Here is a 24321-nt window from a genome sequence, read left to right on the forward strand (position 1 = left end):
GCATTAGATTGCTAAATTACTTAGTTCATGTATCTCTGCCAGTTAACAGGAATGAAATGTGATTGTATATTAAAACAATATGGAATCATCTTGTTTTAGAAATTAACCATGAAGAGCTAACTGCTGCTGCTACTGCTAAGTCGCTTCAGTCGTGTCCGACTCTGTGTGACCCCAGAGATGGCAGCCCACCAGGCTCCCCCGTCCCTGGGATTCTCCAGGCAAGAACACTGGAGTGGGTTGCCATTTCCTTCTCCAATGCATGAAAGTGAAAAGTGAAAGTGAAGTCACTAACTAACTGGCTGTAAATGATTATGTCCAGTGTTAAAGAGCAGAGATGTGAGTGAGGCAGGTACCAGGAGTCTTGGCAGCTCTTAGGGTCTGAATGGATATTTGGAAATGGCTGGGCACGACCCTTCGTTTCCTGCTGCAATCACTAGAGCTGTTCAGAGTCCCTTTGGCTGGCTTGGCTTCTCAGACTCCTTGGGATAGCCCTGAAGTCCTGAAGTGTCACCTTTCTCTTTTTGAGAACTATTTTTCTGAACTGATGAAATAAAATGCTTATGGAAGATAACAAATATGTAACAAATTCATATGGTCAACATGTGATTTCTCCATACCCTACCATCTACCAATTCATTTTGCTTGTCTTGTTCCTTCAAAACTCTATGCAGGGGGCTCTCTTGCTATATTGCCCTAACTCATTTTTTGTTAATTCAATCGTGTCTAAAAATTCTCCCAGGTTCAAAAGCAGCTTCCTCTCCCACATCCCCATCCCTGAGCCTCAGTCATCAGAATTAACTCTTTTCAGTTCTTTTTACTATCTCAGTTGATATGTGCCTTTGTATTTCTCCATATTTCTGATATTATTTCTTGACTTTGGGATTTTAGATACTACCTATGGACCTGCTTCTTTGGAAAGTGAGGCTTAAGCTTCTGCCAGATTGACAAAATAATTCTGACAACATCAATCACGTATTTTGACTTAACTGTAATTATGTAGATTATTGCTCACAGCTAAGTCAGATGGTATGTGATGACTGCACTCCCTTTCTTGCATAAATTTTGAATTGTCCAGGATTAAATAATTGCCTTGTTCTATTTTAAAAATTGTTTAATTTCTATATGCTTATTGATCATTCATTTTTGAATTTTCCATTAGACCTGTAATTCTTTTTCACTGTGTTCAAACCCTCTCATTTCTCAGAAACCCTCTTCTTTCTCTGGCTCCACCTGGCCTGGTTGGTGTCCAGATCTGCTGCCTCATGTTGTCCTGGGGCCGTGTTTCGTTATCAGTTCAGGGGTTGCATTTGTATCTCTCCTGTGGTGAATCCTTACCTTACTAGATGCCACATTCTCCTATTTGGTTGGTTTCCTCTCATTTTTATGGTGCTCCTGTTCCAATAGGCTCTTGAGAAAAAATCCCTTTGAAGTAAGACACTGTATCTGTATGTACATTCTTTTTCAGATACTTTTTCCGATAGCTTATCACAAAATATGGAGTAGAGTTCCCTGTGCTATGCAATAGGTCCTTGTTGTTTATTTTACATACAGTAGTATGTATATGTTGGACTTCCCTGGTGGCTCAGTGGTAAAGAATCTGCCTGCAATGCAGAACAGAGAAGGCGATGGCACCCCACTCCAGTACTCTTGCCTGGAAAATCCCATGGATGGAGGAGCCTGGTAGGCTGCAGTCCATGGGATCTCAAAGAGTTGGACATGACTGAGTGACTTCACTTTCACTTTTCACTTTCATGCATTGGAGAAGGAAATGGCAACCCACTCCAATGTTCTTGACTGGAGAATCCCAGGGACGGCAGAGCCTGGTGGGCTGCCGTCTATGGGTCGCACAGAGTTGGACACGACTGAAGTGACTTAGCAGCAGCAGCAATGCAGAAGCCACAGGAGATGTGGGATTGATCCCTGGGTCAGGAAGATTCCCAAGGACTTAGCAACCCACTCCAGTATTTTTGCCTGGAATATCCCATGAACAGAGGGTGCTGGTGGGCTACTGTCCATAGGGTCGCCAAGAGTTGGACAAGACTGAAGCAACTTACCACGTGCGCACACAGTATGTATATGTTACTCCTCAAATCCTATTTTATCCCTTCCTCTGCCTTTCCCCTTTGATAACGACATATTTGGCAAATCACTGTATCTGAAAACCACTTCATTCAAAATGATAGTTTGGCTATAGGTAATATTCTGGGTTGAAAATAACTTTCCTTTAGAGACTCAAAAGCATTACTCCTTTGTCACCGAGCTTCCACTGTGGCATCAAGAAGCCCCTGGTAGCATTTAGGATCTTCTCTTGTGCTGTAATCTCCCCTGGGCCCTCTTTGGTTATGAATATATTCCATCTCACATGCTGGGATTTCAGTGGGTGCTGTCAGCCTGGAAACACATTTTCTTGAATTGGTTCATTGACAATTTCTTCCCCTTGGTTTTCTCACTTTTCTTTCTGGACTTCCTGTCCTTTGGATGTTGGGTCCACTGCTCACTGTCTTATCTTTTCAATATTGCTTCCCACATCTGCTCTTCTAGTCTGCTTTCTGGGGGAATTGGTCCACATTTTCTTTCAACCTTTCTATTGACTTTTTCATTTTTGTATGTATTTTTAATTTTTTTATTGTCTTAATATCCCCTTTTTGATAGCTCCCTGTTTCTATGCATGTGATACATGTTCTGCTGTCTGTATCACCTTAAAAAGATGATACAAAATGAGTGATCTCCAGGCAGGGATGCCTCTGAGGCTGGCTGAGTGTTGAACCAGAACATTGTTACAAGCTCCCAGCCCCTCATGTGGCTTGGGCAGCTCACAGTGTGGTGGCTGGGTTGTTTGGAGAGGGAGAGTCCTGACAGGAAGTGTCTGGTGAACGAGCATCTGGGAGAGCCAAGTGGAAGCTGCAGGGACCTCAGCAGCCCAGGAAGTCCCTCGGGGTCTCCTTGGTTATATGTGGTGCAGGGAAATGGGGCGGGAGATGGAAGAAGAGGAACAGCAGATGCCAGGGAGGCTGCCACAGGCCCAGCTGGAGATGATGGAGGCCTGGGCAGGGTGAAGGGTGGATACAAGGTGTGTTTTGAGACAAAAAGGTAGAAGCAAAAGGACAATGAGAGCTTTGAGTCTGTATGGAGGAAGACGGAAGCAGCTGGGTTGAGGATGATGCTAGAGCCAGCAATTGAGATTGACCAATAAGAAAGGAGCATCTGGAAGCTTGGGGGGAATTAAGACTCCTTTGGCCACACAAAGTATGGGATTCTGGTTGATTCAAGGAAATCAAGAAGGGAGTTGAGTATGTGTGTGGTGCTCAAAGGAGAGGCTGGTATCTGCAGCTCTTGAGCCTTAGATGAGTTTTAGTATAAGGACCTGTACAGCACCTGAAGGGAGCCACAAAAACCCGGAAGGATGAGCAGAGAAGAGGAGGACAATGAGGAGAAGGAGGGCATTAGACTGATGCAGAAGGACAGGAGAGTGTGTTATCTTGGGGTTAGTCAGGTTCTAATGCTGCTGAGAGATGAGGGAACTCAGAGAGCAGCCTCTGTCTTTGTCTACCTGGAGGTCACAGGAGGTTCTCAGTGGAGGAGGGGAATACATAAGGATGGGAGGGGGCCCAGCAGAAACTAAAAGGCAAATGGAGTCTATAGACAGCCTTTTGGATTTTGTGGTGGGAAACAGGGAATGGGGCTATTGATGGAGGAGGATGTGGAGTCAAGAAAAAAATTTAAGATATATAGTAGAGCAGGTTTTCTTGCTGTTGGAAGTATCTGGTAGAGAGAGAAAAATACTGTTTCTGGGGAAGAGAAGTTGCTGAGAAAGCAGAGGGGTGCATCCAGCGCCAGGGGAGGTGTGCTCTGGCCGAGGAGTAGCGCTTTCTTCCTTGGGTCCAAAAGCAAGCAGATCAGAGCCTGGAGGGACGGGAAGGGAGTCATCACCTGCTCGCTTTTATTTTCTCCCTGAAGCAGAGGTTGTGGGGGAGGGCGAGGGTGTGTGTGGCCAAGGACAGAGCCGACTAAAGGAAAGAGCCACTTTGGTGAGTGGAAGGGTTAACCATGCAGGAAAGGGGAGCGAGAGTTCTGGGCTGGTGCGAGGCTCTTGTTGGATCTTGTGGTCTCCCATGGGGCCCTCACCATGGTGTACCGGTCACCTCCAAAACTTGCCCACACCCTACAGCTGCCCTGTGGTCTCAGTGGAGGATGGGGACCTGGGTGGGTGGATTAGAGGGTGCAGGGGGTAGGAAGCACCAGGCTGGGCTGGGACAGGCCCTGGACAGCTAGACAGTGATGGGCAGGCCAGAGGTGGAGAGGGGCTGGGGCAGTGAGGCAGCGCCCAGAGGAGAGAGGAGGGGGATGAGGGGAGGCCGAGATTGAGGAGGCAAGGGAGTGGATGTTCCCAGAGAAAAGAATGTACCCAGCTTCTATTTATTTTTAATTTGGATGTGGTTCCATGGTGAGAACTGCTGAAGAACTCTGTGTTCTGGTTCTAGCTGTGCTGCCTTTCGCTTCTCCTTTTACTGCGTTCTCTCATGAATCGAGGGAGTTGGATGAATCGTGGCATTTTGCAGATGGAGATACCAACCCAGAGTAGACGATGAGCATCCCACCAAAAGCTGGACACTGGGACCTCTAACCCCTGGGGGCTGGTTGTGATTTATTTGTTTATTGTGATTTTCCACTAGAAACTGCCCTGCCCTGTCCTAGAGAAAGAGCTGGCACTTGTCTTGGACAGCAGGTCTTGGTCTTACTCTGGAGAGTTGAGGAAATGGCCCAGACACAGACATTTTTGCCTGGACCTGAAAGATGTCCCTTCCCCGGGCACAGTGGTTTTATGTGCTCGGGTTGAGAAGCATGGTTTTTCTCTTTGGGAGAAGTGTTTTGTCTTCCTGGCACAAGAATTCAAGAGCTTTGCTAGAGGAGAGTTCTGCCCTGCTTCTCTTTTCTCCTCTTTCTTGAGGTTGGGGCCAAGCAGTCTGGTGAGTTTGGAATCCTGGTCTCAGGCTCCAGGTCCTTAGATAGGATGAGTCGAACCTGCAGAGGAGGGCTGGGAACCCCACACTGCCTTGGCCCTGCTGCCGATGGGGCTCCCGGTGGAGTTTTCCTGACTCAGTTTTCACTGGAGAGGGGACCAGTCAAAAGGGAGTCCTGTGGAAGATGGCTGGACCGGGATGCTGCCGGCTGGTGGCTTGAAGCACAGCCTCTGGACTAGAGACAGGCGTCTGCAGAGCAGGCGGGGCTTGTCTCCAGGGGCTGGGGTTCTGACTGTTATCCAGCTGCCCCAGCTAAGGTTGCACGGAGCACCGCTACTCTGTATTTGCTGTGCTTTGGGGGAATTAGGTTTCATCTGTGCCTTGGGTGATCCTGGGAGAGACTGTAGTGGGGGGAGCTCAGAGAGTTCTGTGACACAGAGGGACAGGTGGGGAAGCCCAGGGCAAGAGGTGACAGGTGATGGCCAAGACAGACGTGCTGACAGCAATCCGTGGAGGGGCTCAGAAATTAAGAGTGGCTCCTGGACGCGGCCTCAGACTTCCTGAAAGGACTGAGCCGAATCTGAGAGGTGGAACTCTCGGGGGTCAAGTTACATTCATGCAGGGAGGGTTTGCACCCATCTATGAAGATCTTCGTTGGTGGGGGGCACTCTGCCCACTGGCCACCCCAGGGAAGGCACCATGCCTTTCCTGAGTGGTTCCCATGTTTTTGTGGCTCCAGGGGTCAAGACTGGAGCCAGATTCAGACACAAAACAAAACCCCAAAGGCTATTAATTTCAAGCTTTGTTGGCAATTCAGGTAAAAAGAAAGCTGTCGGGAGTAGAGCTGGTTTGGTGTGGAGGTGGGGTAGCAGCACAAGGCTGGCACTTCAATCAGGGCACAAACACCGGAGAGAAAAATAAACACTTTAGAAGGCACTTGACCTTTTAAATGCTGAGTTCTAAAAATAGAGATGGAGCGTTGTGATGCTTTTATGGAGGCCAAGATGCAGCCAGGCTGCTCTGAGTTGTTCTGCCTTGGGAGCCTGGCTCCTCTCCCTGACATTAGCCCCACTGCCTAGCCCAGTTACCTGGCAGGGGGATGCTCTCTCCTCCTGACCAGAGGAGCCAAGGCCAGGTACCATCCATGAGAGCAGTGCATATCTGGTTTTACTTCATTGCTTTGCTTCATTGCTACGTTAATCTCCTTCCCTCTGTACATTTTAGTGGGAAGCTTATTCTCCAGGTTAGGAAACAAGAGTCGCTTGCCCAGTTGAGCCCCATCTAAACACTAACATTTTCTTTAAACCTCTTTCAAGTATTCCGTCAGAACCTCGAGTTCTGGGGGCCGTGTCTGAGGTCCCAAATCCATAGCACTTGCTTGGGCCGGGGATGAAATGGCAGGGCAGCAATGATGTCTTTCTGTCACCGTCCGTCTTCTGCAGTAATTCCTCATCCCTCATAAAGCGTTGGCTACATGTGTCCAGTCGGGCTGACACTGGTGACGAAATCAGTCCTCAAAAGTCCAGCCAGGCCATAGTCATGCGGGCATCGTGGTGAGAGAGGCTTTTGTAAAGAGTTTTCTGAGCACAAGCTTTCCTTTCAGTCATAATTGTACCACATTTTAATAGGAAAGTTCTGTCTGAAAGCATGCCAACTGGAAATCAGATTATGTGGAGGGGATAAAAATAGCCCTGCCTGCTACTCAGCACAACGCAGCCCATCTTTGTCCTCATGTCTCGGGTGCAATCAACTTTGCCAGGACTTCTTCACCCTACTGGCTTCTTCCCAGAGCAGTGGATCAAAGGTCATCTGTCTTTCCTCCCTTTATTCCCAGGTAACTTGAAAATGAATTGGACTCAGTTTTCTTTTACTCCCTGAGAGCTCTGGTGAAGTGTGAGGAAAGGGGACTCAATTGGCTTTTGGTCACTAAGGCTCTCCAGGTAAGGAAGGAGACTGGACATGCATCCAGTCAAGAGGACAGTTTTAATCCATCCTTACACCGCTCTGGGCTTCCCCGGTGCTCAGTAGGTAAATAATCTGCCTACAAAGCAGGAGAGGCAGGAGACTCGGGTTTGATCCCTGGTTTGGGGACATCCCCTGCAGGAGGGCATGGCAACCCACTCCAGTATTCTTGCCTGGAGAATCCCATGGACAGAGGAACCTGGTGGGCTACAGTCCATGGGGTTACAAAGAGTCAGACATGACTGAGCGACTAACACTGACTGACATCCCTCCCTTCTCCTTCCCTGACCATGCTGGGATTTTGAATTTGGGACAGAGAAGTGAGTCAGTCTAGAGGTTCTTTGGAATCATGTCACATCAGGGGGTTGATGTCTGCTTTCCTTTTTAGCTGTTTTTGCTGACTTTGTTTGAGGCATCACCCATCAGGGACTGGAAACAACTGTCTTTGTCTTCTTGACTGGTTTCTGCACTGTGGATGGGCCCCAGCAGCTGACTCTCTGGCCCCATCCGGGAGGCCCTGATCCAAACACTGCTTAGCCGGCCCCCTCTCTTCATAGGGCCAACATGGGAGAGCAATCCAATGAGTCTTTGTTTTTCTGGATCAATCATCTAATGCAAGAAGCCCAGAGAACAGGTGAAACCCCTTTCTCAAAGTTTGGGAACGAAAGGAACCTCTCTGCTCTGTGAACTGAGCTGAAGCTCCAAAACATTGGCCACCTGACGCAAAGAGCCAAGTCATTGGAAAAGACCCTGATGCTGGGAAAGATTGAAGGCAAAAGGAGAAGGGGGTAACAGAGGTTCGATACCATCACCGACTCAGTGGACATGAGTTTGAGCAAACTCCGGGAGATGGTGAAGGACTGGAAAGTGTGGCACGCTGCAATCCATGGGGTTGCAGAGAGTTGGACACAACTTAGTAACTGAACAGCAACAAGGAAATTAATTATATTAAAATGCAATTCATAATGGCTGGGTTTATGTGTTAACTTGATATATATCCAGATATCCAGGTATTTAGTCAATCATAAGTCTGAGTGTGTCTGTGGGGGGATTTTTGAATGAGATTAGTATTTGGATCCGTGGAATGAGTAAAGCAGATTGCTCTCCCCAGTGTGTGTGGCCTCCTCTAATTAGTTGAAGGTCCAAACAGCACAAAAAGGCAGACCCTCTGGAGAATGAGAGAATTCTTGGGAATCCTTAGAGTTCCAGTGGTTAGGACTTGGAGCTTCCACTGCTGAGGCCCTGGGGTTTGATCCCCGATTAGGGAACTAAGATCTCCCAAGCCTTGTGGTGAGGCCAAAAAAAAATAAATAAATAAATAAAAAGAAAGTGTTTCCTACTTGACAGTGTTTCGCTGGACGTCAGTTTTTTTCTGCCTTCAGACTGGCGGCTCTCTTGGGTCTTTAGCTTGATGGCTTACCCGCAGATCTTGGGACATGCCAGTTTCTACAACTGTATGAACCAATTCCTTATAATGAATCTCTCCTCTCATCCCAGCTTCTCTATACACATCCTATCTGTTTCTCAGGAAACCGCCAGCTTTCCTTCTCTATACACATCCTATCTGTTTCTCAGTTTAACCGCGAGGTTAAACTGGCGGAAGAACTCAAAATTTAAGAGATTCTGTTCAAATGACAATGCCCTGGATTCTCACTTATCAGCAGGCAAGATCACCCACCTACGATGGGTGGAGACTACACAAGTCCTGGGGAAATAAAAGGAAGTGTTAAGACGCAGGACTGCTGCCCTCTGGGAGCTTCAGCTCTGCTTGAAGGACCACCAGAATTGAGGATGTGGACAAATGTGCTGGGGTGTGATGGTGAGACAGGCAAGTCCCCAGGCGGAGCTCCAGAAGGGCCCAGGATTCTGGGGCAGCTGGATTTCCCAGCTGCCTGGAGCAGGGAAAGAGTTCATTTGGATCAGCCAGGAGAGTGAGTGGTGGTCTGTGTGCTTCCCAAGCATAGTGGAAAGAGAGCTGGGGACTGTAAAACAGAGTGACAGGAGCCATTGGAAACAGGCCACGCTCAGACAGTTCTGGGAGACCTCCTGAGGGTTTCCTGGGAGGTCCTGCAGAGCTGCCCTTTCTGTCTACCGCAGGACCCTACAATGCACTTTGCTGACCAATCTCCTGTCCCAAGAAAATCCCACCCAAGCCTCAGGATGCGTGGGCCCCCTCCTCCATCCGGACCAATTGGTCTCTCTGTGTCCCCAGGGGCGTCCTGGAGCTGTGGCTGCTTCCACCTTGAACCGTGTCTCTTGAGCTAGCACCACGCTGTGGTGAGCAGACTCCGCTGTCCACCGAAGGCCCTGTTGAGGCTCCTCATGGCAACTCCTACTGTGTGCAGGCACTTCGCTCACAGTCACCAGTCCTCACTGCTGCTCAGCCAGGCAGGCACTGGAGGTTCCGTGTGAGAGCCAGGCAGCTACTAGAGGTGCCACTGCCTCGCCCAGCCGGTTGGCCCCTCACCAGGTCCTACTGCAGGTTCGAAGTGTGGCTCCACACCTGGGCTGACCACTCGCTACACCAGAGGTAGTTTCTGTCACAGCTGGGACGCAGCAAACAAAATGCTCTCCTTTTGTTCCAGTGTCGTTCAAAACAGCATCAAGGACCTGTTCTTGACTGGCAATACTGGTTCTATCCTTTCTCTCCAAGCTTCCAGCCCCTGGATAAGAGTGAGCAGAGGAGGCCCACTCAGCACAGGCTGAGCACACGCTTCCTGAGTCCCCTGCCCAGGCCACACAGCCCTTTGTGGAAGGTGTTCATGGACTTTTCATGCAATCTCTTTAACCATTTTATAAACTATTCCTACCTGCTGGACGTTTAATTGCACACAAGGCACTTGCTCTATTTCTAGGTCTTTTTACTAGGCAGCTAGTTGATCCTTCTAATGTTTCTCTAGGCGGGAGGGGTTGAGCCCAGAAGCCAAGGGCCAAATCCTGAAAGTCCAGAGATGTGTTTGCTGTACCACGTGGGCAGCAGAGTTGCAGCACTGGTCATCTCTGTGACAGCACATCCCAGTTTCTAAATTGGCTGCCTTCTCTCCTCTAAAAAGACCCCTTTAACATGGTCCCTGTGGGGTTCAGCTCCCTGGCCCAGTTCTATGCTGGAGCTCACAGGTTCACAATTATGGCACATACAGGGCCTTTTCCAAAGCATACACTCACTCAGCCCTCTATTGCAACCCAAAGATAGGGAGGGCCAACTCTGGGGTTTGAGCATCCCCAGATTTTGCTATCTGTGGGGAGTCCGGGAGACAATCCCTCATGGGTACTAAAGCATGGCTATCCTTCCATGACCCCTGCTGTGTACTTTGCCTCTTAGTGGTTACTGGCATTAAAGCATACTAATGAGAGGGTTTGTATTACATGCTAGCTGGCCGAAGACCCCCATTTTCAGTTTCCTCAAAAAATTCCACCTAGAGAGGGGCCTGAGTTTGTGGGCAAATTATGCACTGGGTGCCTTGGTGGGAGGTCTGAGTGCAAAGGACTCCTTCCACATTTCTGATCTGAGCACCTCCTCCCTCCTCTGGAATGCCTATCTACAGAATTCCTGGAATTCCTGCCCCCTCTCCTCAGACCGAGACAAAGGTCCACGTAGTCAGAGCTATGATTTTTCCAGTAGTCATGCACAGATGTGACAGTTGGATCATAAAGAAGGCTGAACACTGCAGAATTGATGCTTTTGAATTGTGATTCTGGGGAAGACGCTTGAGAGTCCCTTGGACAGCATGGATATCAAACCAGTCAATCCTAAAGGAAATCGACTCTGAGTATTCACTGGAAGAGTTGATGCTGAAGCTGAAGCTCTGATTCTTTGGCCACTTGATACAAACAGCTGACTCATTGGAAAAGACTCTGATGTTGGGAAAGATTGAAGGCAAAAGGAAAAGGGGGTGGCAGAGGATGAGACGATTGGATGGCACCACTGATTCAGTGGACATGAACTTGGGCAGACTCCGGGAGATAATGAGGGACAATGAGGTCTGGCATGCTGTAATCCATGGTGTCACAAAGAGTCAGTCATGACTTAGCTACTGAACAACAACAGCAACTCCTCAGAATTGTCCCCTGTCCGGGGCTCTTTCATGGCCTGTCCTGAGTGATCTGCTGGATGTCAGGGTTAGGTCCCAAAGGGAGAGCAGAGACACCATGAGTGACAAGGACTGGAAGAATCCTTTTAGGGGTAGGAAGGGTGGAAGGGATGTTAGGGGATCCGAGAAAATCTCTGACCAGCCTCCTGTGGCCATGGGAGGGTGGACTTGACTGGAGTGCAGGGCAACTGGGCAGCTGGTGGGGAGTCTCCCACATGCCGGCACATCTAGCAGACTGTGCAGGTCGGTGCTTCAGGAAGAGAGCTGGACGTGGAGGGGGTGATGGGATGTGCGTCCCACCCCGGAGAGCCACCGCAGTCTTCAGGAAGCAGCAGCTGCTTCAGCTTCTGCCTTGCAAAAATCCCTCTTTGGGCTGACTCTGTGACATGGAAGGAGGTTCTGGGAAATAATTCAGGTGGGATCATGTTTAATCCAGGTGGATCACATCATGCAAAGTACCACGGTTTGACTATTTTCCTTTTATGCCTTTTCATGTCTTACCCAGAATAGATAGATGTTAACTAAATACTCTGAACGTTAGGAAGGAGACAGGCTGAAGAGGCAAATCAGCTGCCATTGTGGACCCAGCCTTGATTCAGGATTACCTATCCATTATTGTCCATTGCTATTCATTGCTCCAGAAGTTCAGCCACCTAATCCGAAGAGGCAACTCACTGGAAAAGACCCTGATGCTGGGAAAGATTGAAGGCACGGGGAGAAGGGAATGCAGAGGATGAGATGCTTGAATGGTATTACCGACTCAATGGACATGAGTTTGATCAAGCTTTGGGAGATGGTGAAGGACAGGGAAGCTTGGCATGCTGTAGTCCATGGAGTCACAAAAAGCTGGACACGACTGAGTGACTGAACAGCAAATCCATTGCTACAATGGCAATGCCCAGCCCTTCTCTCAAGGCTGTAGTGGGGATCAGGTTGAAGTACTTTGTGTCTGTTTTTAACATTCCTGTCATTTCGAGTGTTATAAAAATGGAATCATAAAGCATATACCTTTTGGGAATGGGCTTTTTTCATTCAGAATAATTCCCTGGACATTCATCTGAGGTGTTTTGTGTACTAATAAATCATCCTTTTGATGGCTGCTTTGTATTCTACAGTGTGGATGAACCATTCAACAGTTGAAGGCTATCTGGGTTGTTTCTACTACTACTACTATTACTACTACTACTAAGTCACTTCAGTCGTGTCCGACTCTGTGTGACCCCATAGACAGCAGCCCACCAGGCTCCCCCATCCCTGGGATTCTCCAGGCAAGAACACTGGAGTGGGTTGCCATTTCCTTCTCCAATGTATGAAAGTGAAAAGTGAAAGTGAAGTTGCTCTGTTGTGCCCAACTCTTAGCGACCCCATGGACTGCAGCCTACCAGGCTCCTCCATCCACGGGATTTTCCAGGCAAAAGTATTGGAGTGGGGTGCCATTGCCTTCTCCAAGCCTTTGCCTATTACAAAGAAAGCCTCTATGAACATTCATATACAAGTTTTTGTGAACATAAGTTTTCATAGCTCTGGGATAAATGCTCACATACAAAATTTCTGGGTTCTATAGGAGTTCACTATTTAGTTTTATAAGAAACGGTCCATTTTTCAGATTGACTATACCATTTTAAATTCCCACCAATGCATTTTATTTTTCTTTTTTTCCATTTTATTTTTAAAATGAATTTTCATTAAATTATTTGTTAGAAGGGGAGTGGTGATATGGTTAAAAAAGGGCAACAGGAGGGAATCCTTGAAGAAATGGAAATGGCTTAGCATTTTGACTACAGTGATGAATATACCAATGTATACATGTGATAAAACTGTGTAGAACTAAATACACACACACATCAGTACATACAAAACTGGGGAAATCTGAATATGATAGGTGGTTTAGTCGCTAAGTTGTGTTTGATTCTTTGCGACCCCATGCACCGTAGCCCACCAGGCTCCTCTGTCCACGGAATTCTCCAGGTAAGAATACTGGAGTGGGATGTTATTTCCTTCTCCAGGGGATCTTCCTGACCCAGGGATTGAACCTGGGTCTCCTTCATTGCAGGTGGATTCTTTATCAACCGAACCACCAGGGAAGCCCCATGATAGGTGACTATGATATGTTATCATTTCACAAGATGATACCACTAGAGAAACTGGGCAAGGGTAACTGAATGTGAATCTACAATTAATTATCTAAAAATAATTAAAAATAAATTAAATAAAATATGTAAATATTTAACATAAAATATCTGTGGAAAACATTAGAAACTATTAAAGTTTAGGCAAATACTGTCATTACTTACTTTTCTGATGTTTGTGGCCTGGTGTCATCCTTTCCTCCACACACCTAGGAGAAGAGACCTTTTAAATTCTATTTATCCCCCTCTGGCCTCATTTTACAGAACAGAAACATGAGTTGGATAGAATCAAGGGAAATGAAATTTGGGCAGTTGGGCATGCCCTCAGAAGAGCATTCCACAGCAGAGGAGGGAGGGGATGCAAGCATTGACGTATGTCTGGGAGGGGATGCAAGCATTGACGTATGTCTGGGAGGGGATGCAAGCATTGACGTATGTCTGGGAGGGGATGCAAGCATTGACGTATGTCTGGGAAAAGGAGACCTGACTTGGCATCTCCCAAGTTGGGCTCCATGATGGAATGCTCAGCACACCAGTGCTTAAAAGCCTAGTGTGAAAATTTACTTCACAGCCAAGCAGAGGTGGTACACGAGCATCTGTGGGGCTGAAGCATCAGGCCCATCCCTGCCCTGCACTGACAGAGATCACTGAGAGCTGATGGTGCTGAAACTTAAGAGGAAAAGATAAACTTTTCTGGGCCCGGCCAGGGGTTCAGGGTCGACATGGCTTAGAGCTGGCAGGAAGTTGCCGTCTTTGGTTGACCCCGCTCTGACGTTTGGAAAATGCCCTCTATGTTTAAAGTACCAGGAGGGCATATTAAGTACCACCTGTGCTCCGTTGCCTGGAAAATCCCATGGACAGAGGAGCCTGGTAGGGGGCAGGCCATGGGGTCACTGAGAGTTGGACACGACTGAGCGACTTCACTTTCACTTTTAATTTTCATGCATTGGAGAAGGCAATGGCAACCCACTCCAGTGTTCTTGCCTGGAGAATCCCAGGGACAGGGGAGCCTGGTGGGCTGCCGTCTATGGGGTCGCACAGAGTCGGACACGACTGAAGCGACTTAGCAGCAGCAGCAGTGCTCTGTGCGTGGTTCCTGAGGTGGCAGATTCCCTCCAGGGAAATGTTGACCTTTATGAGAGTGTATCTTATGACTGAAAGCTTTGCAGCTTTAAAATGTGGTTTGTCTCATTAAGTTGCCATATGAAGCCTATAAATAACTTTAGAAATGATATCTTATGACAGCCTTTCACTCTTATTGAAAACAAATATTTGTTGTTTATAGCTAGGTCACTAAGGGAGCCATTGCTTTCCAAAGCCTCTTATTTCCTTCAGTCTAACTCAGAAATGGGGCATTTAAAACCGCCCAGGTGGTGGATAGAGGTCCTCTCTTTCCCACTCTGTTGCCTACTGCTTCCTGTTTTTTGCCCTGCTAAGGACAGAAATTCTCCTCACACCCTTTATACCCTGGTTACCTTCTTGAAAAGCCAGTTGAACCTTCTCTGCCTTGGACATCCTTATCTGCACATGATGTTTTCTCTTCCAGTAAGTCTGCCCTTCCAAGAACTGTGAAGGGTCTGAGCTTTCCTCTTCTTACAAACTAACAAGTTAGCCTGCAAGTTTCCTGTGTTCTTGGCAGAAGACAAGAGACTCCTGGTTAGAGACAAAGAACAGTTTGTTACTTAGCTCAATCGTGGCAGCCAGAAGATCAGCAATTTTGATTTTGTGCTGCTTCCCTGAGCCCTGACTCCTACAGGAATCCCCCTGTCTCCCAATTCTGAGGTTCAGTGGTTGCTATATAGGAGAGGCAGCCCAAGCTCAGGGAACCTGAATATTTTGTATGCAGGCCTGCATCTGTTTCTGCAGGGAGGCTTTATCTTTATCATCCTGAACAGTAGACATGTCAACCACTTGTTTTGGAGGAAGTTACTCTTTCTCCACAAATCTTCACAAAGAGAGTCCAGAACATAGCAGGAGTCTGCGCCTCATGCCTGATTCATGTAGAGCTGCTAAAGACCCATGGAGAGTTGTCCCCTGAAGGACCAGAGACAAAATTTGTCTTTAAAATTTTTTTCTGAATCAACTCCTGTCCTCAGTGCAGCAAGTGATGGTCTATTCTGTCTACCACACACGGACACGACTGAAATGGATTAGCACGCATGCACGCATTGGAGAAGGCAATGGCAACCCACTCCAGTGTTCTTGCCTGGAGAATCCCAGGGACGGCGGAGCCTGGTGGGCTGCCGTCTATGGGGTTGCACAGAGTCGGACACGACTGAAGCGACTTAGCAGCAGCAGCAGCACTGAGACATGTGGTCTTGAGATGCAGCCACAGAGAGGTGTTGCTTGGCTCTTCCTTCAAGAAAACCACTGACATTCAGCTGTAAGGAACACAGTCAGCTGATAGCCTTCACCTGCCATGCCTTTGGGCTCCATGTCAATGTTTAGTCTGAAGCTGTATTTTCCTCAAGTGTGTGTGTGTGCTCAGTTGTGTCTGACTTTTTTCCACCCCATGGACTGTAGCCTGCCAGATACCTCTGTCCATGGAGTTTTCCGGGCAAACATACTGGAGTGGGTTGCTATTTCCTTCTCAAAGTGATCTTTCCAACACAGGGATCAAACCTGTGCCTTCTGGGTCTCCTGCATTGGTAGGCGGATTCTTTACCACTGTACCACCTCGGAAGCCCCTGTAGTCTCCTCAGGAAGTGCCAAACCAATGCCTGAAGACAACAGGGCTGTAGACTCTGGGCATTTCTGCTCAGTATGGAACTTCTCTACATTTGTCTTGTGGGGAGCTCCCTGTTGGGCTGGTGAAGACCTTTCCCAGGCTGCAACCACAGCCTGCTAGTCTCACGCTTGCTAGTCTTCCTTCCTCCTCCCCCTCCTCTCAGAGGTATCAGGTTTGTGTGACGATGTGAAGGCTCCCATTTTCTGCCCCTGTCCTGCTTCCCTCCTTTCATCTCATAGTTGTTACTCCCAATATACTTTAGCCTTTTGAACTCTGTCTTGAAGAGCCTAACCAACAGACTTGGTTGAAGAAGTCACTAAATTGCTCTTAGAACAATTACTTGACAACTTCAATGCCTACATGACTTCCTCCAAGCCTTCTCCCAAGGTTTGGTCCAAGATATTTGAGATTCTGAGATAAAGGCCTGAAGTGTTCCCCTGAACACTGAAGGGATAGTTCAGTATTTACTATTCATTTCCCAAGAACTTGTCCACACCCATCAACTCTTTCCAGAAGCCAGGGACAGATTTTGCTCAGTCCCAGGCCCTTGGTTAGACTTCTGTTTGTTTGTTTTGGAGGCTTAGCTCAGAGATTGTTTTTCTGACAAGTCTTCTGCTACTCTTTTTATGTTTATTTGTTTATAAATATCTGTTTCTTCCATTAGATGGTAAACTTTATGACTATGATGTTTTTCAGTCACTAAGTTGTGTCTGACTCTTTGTGATCCCATGAACTGTAGCACACCAGGCTTCTCTGTCCTTCACTATCTCTTGGAGTTTGCTCAAATTCATGTCCGTTCAGTTGGTGATGCTATCCAACCATCTCATCCTCTGTTGCCCCCTTCTTCTCCTGCCCTCAATTTTTCCCAGCATCAGGGTCTTTTCCAATGAGGTGGCTCTTGTCATCAGGTGGTCAAGATATTGGAGCTTCAGCTTATACCTATAGGTCCATGTCCTCACTGGCTGGAGCAAGGCCTGGCACATAGTAAATGTTAAATGAAAATTTACCAAGTGAATAATGAACAACAGATGCTTCAAATTATCTGTTTACTACATCCTGCCTGAGCCTAGTAATAATTCCAACTCGAATTCTCTGCCTCTAACACTTCTTAATTCCTGAACTTCCTGATATTCAAGCTGGTTTTAGAAAAGGCAGAGGAAGCAGAGATCAAATTGCCAATATCCTCTAGATCATGGAAAAAGCAAGAGAGTTCCAGAAAAACATCTATTTCTGCTTTGTTGACTATGCCAAAGCCTTTGACTGTGTGGATCCCAATAAACTGTGGAAAATTCTGAAAGAGATGGGAATACCAGACCACCTGACCTGCCTCTTGAGAAATCTGTATGCAGGTCAGGAAGCAACAGTTAGAACTGGACATGGAACAACAGACTGGTTCCAAACAGGAAAAGGAGTACGTCAAGGCTGTATATTGTCACTCTGTTTATTTAACTTATATGCAGAGTACATCATGAGAAACGCTGGACTGGAGAAACACAAGCTGGAATCAAGATTGCTGGGAGAAGTATCAGTAGCCTCAGATATGCAGATGACACCACCCTTATGGCAGAAAGTGAAGACGAACTAAAAAGTCTCTTGATGAAAGTGAAAGAGGAGAGTGAAAAAGTTGGCTTAAAGCTCAACATTCAGAAAACAAAGATCATGGCATCTGGCCCCATCACTTCATGGGAAATAGATGGGGAAAGAGTGGAAACAGTGTCAGACTTTATTTTTTTGGGCTCCAAAATCACTGCAGATGGTGACTGCAGCCATGAAATTAAAAGATGCTTACTCCTTGGAAGGAAAGTTATGACCAACCTAGATAGCATGTTCAAAGGCAGAGACATTACTTTGCCAACAAAGGTCCGTCTAGTCAAGGCTATGGTTTTTCCTGTGGTCATGTATGGATGTGAGAGTTGGACTGGGAAGAAGGCTGAGTGCCGAAGAATTGATGCTTTTGAACTGTGGTGTTGGAGAAGACTCTTGAGGGTCCCTTGGATGGCAAGGAGATCCAACCAGTCCATTCTGAAGGAGATCAGTCCTGGGATTTCTTTGGAAGGAATGATGTTAAAGCTGAAACTCCGATACTTTGGCCACCTCATGCGAAGAGTTGACTCATTGGAAAATACTCTGATGCTGGGAGGGATTGGGGGCAGGAGGAGAAGGGGACGACAGAATGAGATGGCTGGATGGCATCACTGACTCGATGGACATGAGTCTGAGTGAACTCTGGGAGTTGGTGATGGACAGGGAGGCCTGGTGTGCTGTGATTCATGGGGTCGCGAAGAGTTGGACGCGACTGAGCGACTGAACTGAACTGAACTCCTCTCTTAAATACACCCTGGAGTTGTCCTGTGAAGTGAAATGAAGTGAAAGTCAGTCAGTCGTGTCTGACTCTTTGTGACTCCACAGACTATGGAGTCCAAGGAATTCTCCAGGCCAGAATACTGGAGTGGGTAGGCGTTCAGTTCTCCAGGGGATCTTCCCAACCCAGGGATCGACCCCAGGTCTCCCACACTGCAGGCAGATTCTTTACCAGCTGAGCCACCAGAGAAGCCCAAGAATACTGGAGTGGGTAGTCTATCTTTTCTCCAGCAGATCTTCCTAACCCAGGAATCAGACGGAGGTCTCTTGCACTGCAGGTGGATTCTTTAACTTCTGAGCTACAGGGGAAGCCCAGAGTTGTCCTGTAAAACTTTGTAATCATTGTCATTGCTTTGCACTTACAGTGAATATATAAATTGTCACTCAGGCAAGAGAATAGTAGTAATTTCCCAGCTGGTGACATTCAGGAGCTGTGGACGTCCCACAACAGCACTTTTAGGCTCCAAAAAAAGGTTTATCGGCATTTATGTGGGAGCCATTCCAGCCTGAACTGTACTGAGAAATAAACTTCCTCTGTGGTCACCTCTGGGAAAACCCACAAAGATGAGAGAGTCCCTTCACAGGCAGAGGGACATCCCCAGACTGGGAAACAGCTGGAATGGTCAGAACTCTGAATTTGTTGCTGAGACCCAGGAGTGTTCTCTGATCAGCCTGATGGCCGTTTCTAAAAACATGAGGCTCCAGTTCTCTGTCACCCCCCTGCCATTCCTGGAATGGGCCCTAGTAATACCAGAACATTCGTGTGTTTCTGTAAGTACACCATGTTCCTGAACAAAGTTTAGAGTATTTTTCAAACCTCTAGGGATAATGAAACCAAGTTGTCCATGCAGTTATATGGCACATATATTAATAGCCAAAGACTTGATTTTAACTTAAGCTTTGAGGGTACTTCTGACACCCACTTGCATGTTTAAATAGTCACTTCGCCTCTGTTTCTGTCCCTCCACTATGCCCAGCCAGCCTGCAGCCTGAGATTTGGATAAGTGAAAGTGAAAACCCAAGAAAATAAAGGGATAAGTTGGCACTATGCCCCATAAAATGATTTCACAAGTCATGGATCCGCTTGCTCAATAAAACAACCTTCCTATAACCAGTTATTACTTATTCCCACTTGCTGCCCTTGTGGTTTTGGAAAGCAGTCCTTGCCTGTTTTTTCCGTATTATATAAAATAACATCTTTCGGCTTACTCTTCATGCTCCCTCTTACAAACTCCCCGATGGCCAACTTTAGGTTTTAGATCATTAATTTTGTGTTATTTCACTATTGTGATCACTATTAACATTGTGATGTTTGTGCTTTATTTTTCCCTCTGGGTTTATATCAACAGTTTGAAACCAAAATGTCATCATACTGTATGAACAGCTTAATAATCTGCCTTTTTTCCTCAATGATTTTTGTGAGACTGTTCCCATGGCTCTGAGAGACCCTCAACGTGTCAGTTTTATTTGTTGTAAAGTATTTGTTATAGTATTATACTATGCCACTGGCCATAATTTTTTTGTCTATCTTTCATTTAAAAAAATTATTTTATTAAAGTATAGTTGATTTACAATGTTGTATTAATTTTTCCCGTACAGCAAAGTGACTCAGTTAAATATTCATATATATGTGTGTGTGTGTATACGTGAAAAGAATGTGTGTATATATACACACATGCTTGTTTCATAATCTTTTCCATTAGATTTTATCTCAAGGCATTGAATATAGTTTCATGTGCTATACGGCAGGACCTTGTTGTTTATCTATTCTCTACATAATAGTTTGCATCTGCTAATCCCGAACTCCTAATCTACCCATCTCCCATGCCGCCTTGCCCCTCGGCAACCAGAAGTCTGTTCTCTATGTATTTTTTGACATTTATGTTGTTGTTAAAATTACACTATTTCATGTCATGTTACAAGGAATCTCATTTGATATAAGCTTTTGTGTATTTGTCAGGACCATATAGGCTTGAGCTGATAATAAGCAAGCTGAAAATCTTGGTGGCTTAACAGAGCAAAGCAGAGTCACTCAGTCCTGGAGGCAAAAGAAGCAGCAGCACTCTAAGTCGCCTTCCAGAGTTTGCTTCAGGAGAGCTCCGAGTGAACAGACAGTTCTCACTGCTCCACTGCACTGGGCAGGATGTGAAACTCACCACTTCCACTCATGGCCTTTGGCCTGAGTCAGTCCTAGGGCCGAGCCTGCCTGCCAAGGAGGTGATTTGTAACCTTCTATGAACCCAAAGGAGAAGAGAGCAGGATGTGGGCAGGCAATGATAATAGCCCCTCTACATGAGGGTATGATTTTTACTTAAGATGCATGTCCTTAGAAAGGGAGTTATTGGGTTTTGCCAACTGTTTTTTTCCTAAGAAGCTTATAACATTTTTATCATCCCACCAGCTTGTTTTCTGTCCTGTAAAAGCCTCAAATATTACCACTTTTTACTCTTTGGTGATAAGAGATGAGAAATGCCATCTCATCTTTTAAAATTTATATTATTTTCATTGCTGTTGGGAGTACAGATTGTTTTTATATGTTTAGTAATTCATTTTTATTTTTGCAAGAGGCCCACAGACTCATAAAAAGTTAACCTGAAATTCTCCGAGCATCCTTTGCCCACTTTATCTTTGGAGTTTAAAATGTTTTAAAATATCCACCACAATGGCCTCCACCACTCGCTTACCCTTTCTCCCCCTGTGGCAATTTGAATCCTTTCCTTAAGATGTAGGTCTGCCCCTGGGATCTTCCTGCATCTTATAAGCAATTCATGATGAATCTCATCATGAGAAGGTAAGTTCCCTTACCTTCACAAATCTTCAAAAATACAAATCTCCAACAGAAAACCCATACCCTGTTGTTTGGGTCTTGTCAGAGGGATGGGAAGATTGAGGGTGTCCAGAGTCCTTCCATAGGCAGTTGGGTGTATGGAAAGATGGCTGAGAAGAGGGATCTTGTTAATATTCTTGAAAGTTCAATAGAAAATTTTAATTTTAGAAGACAATCTCAAAGAGACACATCTGCTGATGTCTGTGGAATTCAGCATCATCTCAGACGTCTCTACTTCAAAGGGCCATCAGAGGTAGGAAGCTTTTACTTCCAAGCTGGCAGCATGTTAAAGGCCTTTATGTGTGCTTCCCTTTCAGGCTGGCCTTGGAGCTGTGTCTGTTTTCCAAGAGCACAGCTGTCAAAGGGCACTAGCCATCCTGAAGACCATCTATTGGAGAAGGGTCATCAAATTATCAAAGGAAGGCTTTAGAGGTGTTGTTTCCTGCAAATCGATCAACTAAGAGGTCTGCAAAAACTGCCCTGGGTAATTCAGCTGACACACACAAGAATTTCTGAAAACATAATTCAAATGGAACTTAATTATGACTGAAAAACCCAATAGATGAGAGAAACCACAGATTAGATGGCACTTGATCTAAAAGTCAACTAAAAAACATACATTATTTTTGAGCAGAATATTTGAAGCAATTATCCATGTCCTAACCGCAAAGCAAGAGCTTCCCTGGTAGCTCAGCTGATAAAGAATCTGCCTGCAATGCAGGAGACCCTGGTTTGATTCCTGGGTCAGGAAGATCCCCTGGAGAAGGGATAGACTACTCACTCCAGTATTCTCAGGCTTCCCTGGTGGCTCAGCTGGTAGAGAATCCACCTGCAATGTGGGAGACCTGGGTTCGATCCCTGTGCTGGGAAGATGCCTTGGAGAAAGGAATGGCTAACCACTCTTGGAGAAAAGAAAGGCTTGGAGAAAAGAACGTTCTTGGAGAAAAGAAGGTTAACCACTTGATCAATGCAAAAAAATAGAGGAAAACAACAGAATGGGAAAGACTAGAGATCTCTTCAAGAAAATTAGAGATACCAAGGGAACATTTCATGCAAAGATGGGCTTGATAAAGGACAGAAATGGTATGGACCTAACAGAAGCAGAAGACATCAAGAAGAGGTGGCAAGAATACACAGAAGAACTGTACAAAAAAGATCTTCATAACCCAGATAATCATGATGGTGTGATCACTGACCTAGAGCCAGACATCCTGGAATGTGCAGTCAAGTGGGCCTTAGAAAGCATCACTACGAACAAAGCTAGTGGAGGTGATAGAATTCCAGTTGAGCTATTTCAAATCCTGAAGGATGATGCTGTGGAAGTGCGGCACTCAATATGCCAGCAAATTTGGAAAACTCAGCAGTGGCCACAGGACTGGAAAAGGTCAGTTTTCATTCCAATTCCAAAAAAAGGCAATGCCAAAGAATGCTCAAACTACTGCACAATTGCACTCATCTCACATGCTAGTAAAGTAATGCTCAAAATTCTCCAAGCCAGGCTTTAGCAATATGTGAACTGTGAACTTCTAGATGTTCAAGCTGGTTTTAGAAAAGACAGAGAAACCAGAGATCAAATTGCCAACATCTGCTGGATCATGGAAAAAGCAAGAGAGTTCCAGAAGAACATCTATTTCTGCTTTATTGACTATGACAAAGCCTTTGACTGTGTGGATCCCAATAAACTGTGGAAAATTCTGAAAGAGATGGGAATACCAGACCATCTTATCTGTCTCTTGAGAAATCTGTATGCAGGTCAGGAAGCAGCAGTTAGAACTGGACATGGAACAACAGACTAGTTCCAAATAGGAAAAGGAGTACATCAAGATTGTATATGGTCACCCTGCTTATTTAACTTATATGCAGAGTACATCATGAGAAATGCTGGGCTGGAAGAAGCTCAAGCTGGAATCAAGATTGCTGGGAGAAATATCAATAACCTCAGATACTCAGATGAAACCACCCTTATGGCAGAAAGTGAAGAGGAACTCAAAAGCCTCTTGATGAAAGTGAAAGTGGAGAGTGAAAAAGTTGGCTTAAAGCTCAACATTCAGAAAACAAAGATCATGGCATCTGGCCCCATCACTTCATGGGAAATAGATGGGGAAACAGTGGAAACAGTATCAGACTTTATTTTTCTGGGCTCCAAAATCACTGCAGATGGTGACTGCAGCCATGAAATTAAAAGACGCTTACTCCTTGGAAGGAAAGTTATGACCAACCTAGATAGCATATTCAAAAGCAGAGACATTACTTTGCCAACAAAGGTCCGTCTAGTCAAGGCTATGGTTTTTCCTGTGGTCATGTATGGATGTGAGAGTTGGACTGTGAAGAAAGCTGAGCACCGAAGAATTGATGCTTTTGAACTGTGGTATTGGAGAAGACTCTTGAAAGTCCCTTGGATGGCAAGGAGATCCAACCAGTCCATTCTGAAGGAGATCAGCCCTGGGATTTCTTTGGAAGGAATGATGCTAAAGTTGGAACTCCAGTACTTTGGCCACCTAATGCAAAGAGTTGACTCATTGGAAAACACTCTGATGCTGGGAGGGATTGGGGGCAGGAGGAGAAGGGGACGACAGAGGATGAAATGGCTGGATGGCATCACTGACTCGATGGACATGAGTCTGAGTGAACTCCGGGAGTTGGTGATGGACAGGGAGGCCTGGTGTGCTGCGGTTCATGGTGTCGCAAAGAGTTGGACATGACTGAGCGACTGAACTGAACTGAACTGAACCACTCTTCTCTCAAAGAATTGGACACAACTGAGCGACTTTCACTTTCACTTTCAACCACAAAGCAAGTATTAGTTATCCAAAGAGTTAGTAGTTATATAGACATGATATTTTGATTATAATGGAAGTTAAGTAAAAAAATCAATTAATATGTTCATGTCCATAGATATGCATATATAATATATTAAGTTCTACACTATATATATTTAGAATGGAATGGTAACACATTATACATTAAAACATTTTGGACACAGCTAAACCAGAATCTGGAAGAGAATGTGTAGTGTCTAATATGTATAACTGAGGAGAAAAAAATGCTCAAACATAATGAGGAAAGCAAAAAATTCAGGAAGAGAAAAAACAAAACAAATAAAGTAAAAAAAATTTAGAAGGAAGGGAGTAATAAAAATAAAAACAAAAATTTATGAAATAGAAAGCAACATAAAATAGAATCAATAAATCTAACAGCTGGTTTTTTAAATGACAAATTAAACAGACAAATTTAGTCAAAATAGATTTAAAAAAAGAGTGAG

The sequence above is a fragment of the Bos indicus x Bos taurus genome, chromosome 8 (genome assembly GCF_003369695.1).
Source record: "Bos indicus x Bos taurus breed Angus x Brahman F1 hybrid chromosome 8, Bos_hybrid_MaternalHap_v2.0, whole genome shotgun sequence".
Taxonomy (NCBI): domain Eukaryota; kingdom Metazoa; phylum Chordata; class Mammalia; order Artiodactyla; family Bovidae; genus Bos; species Bos indicus x Bos taurus.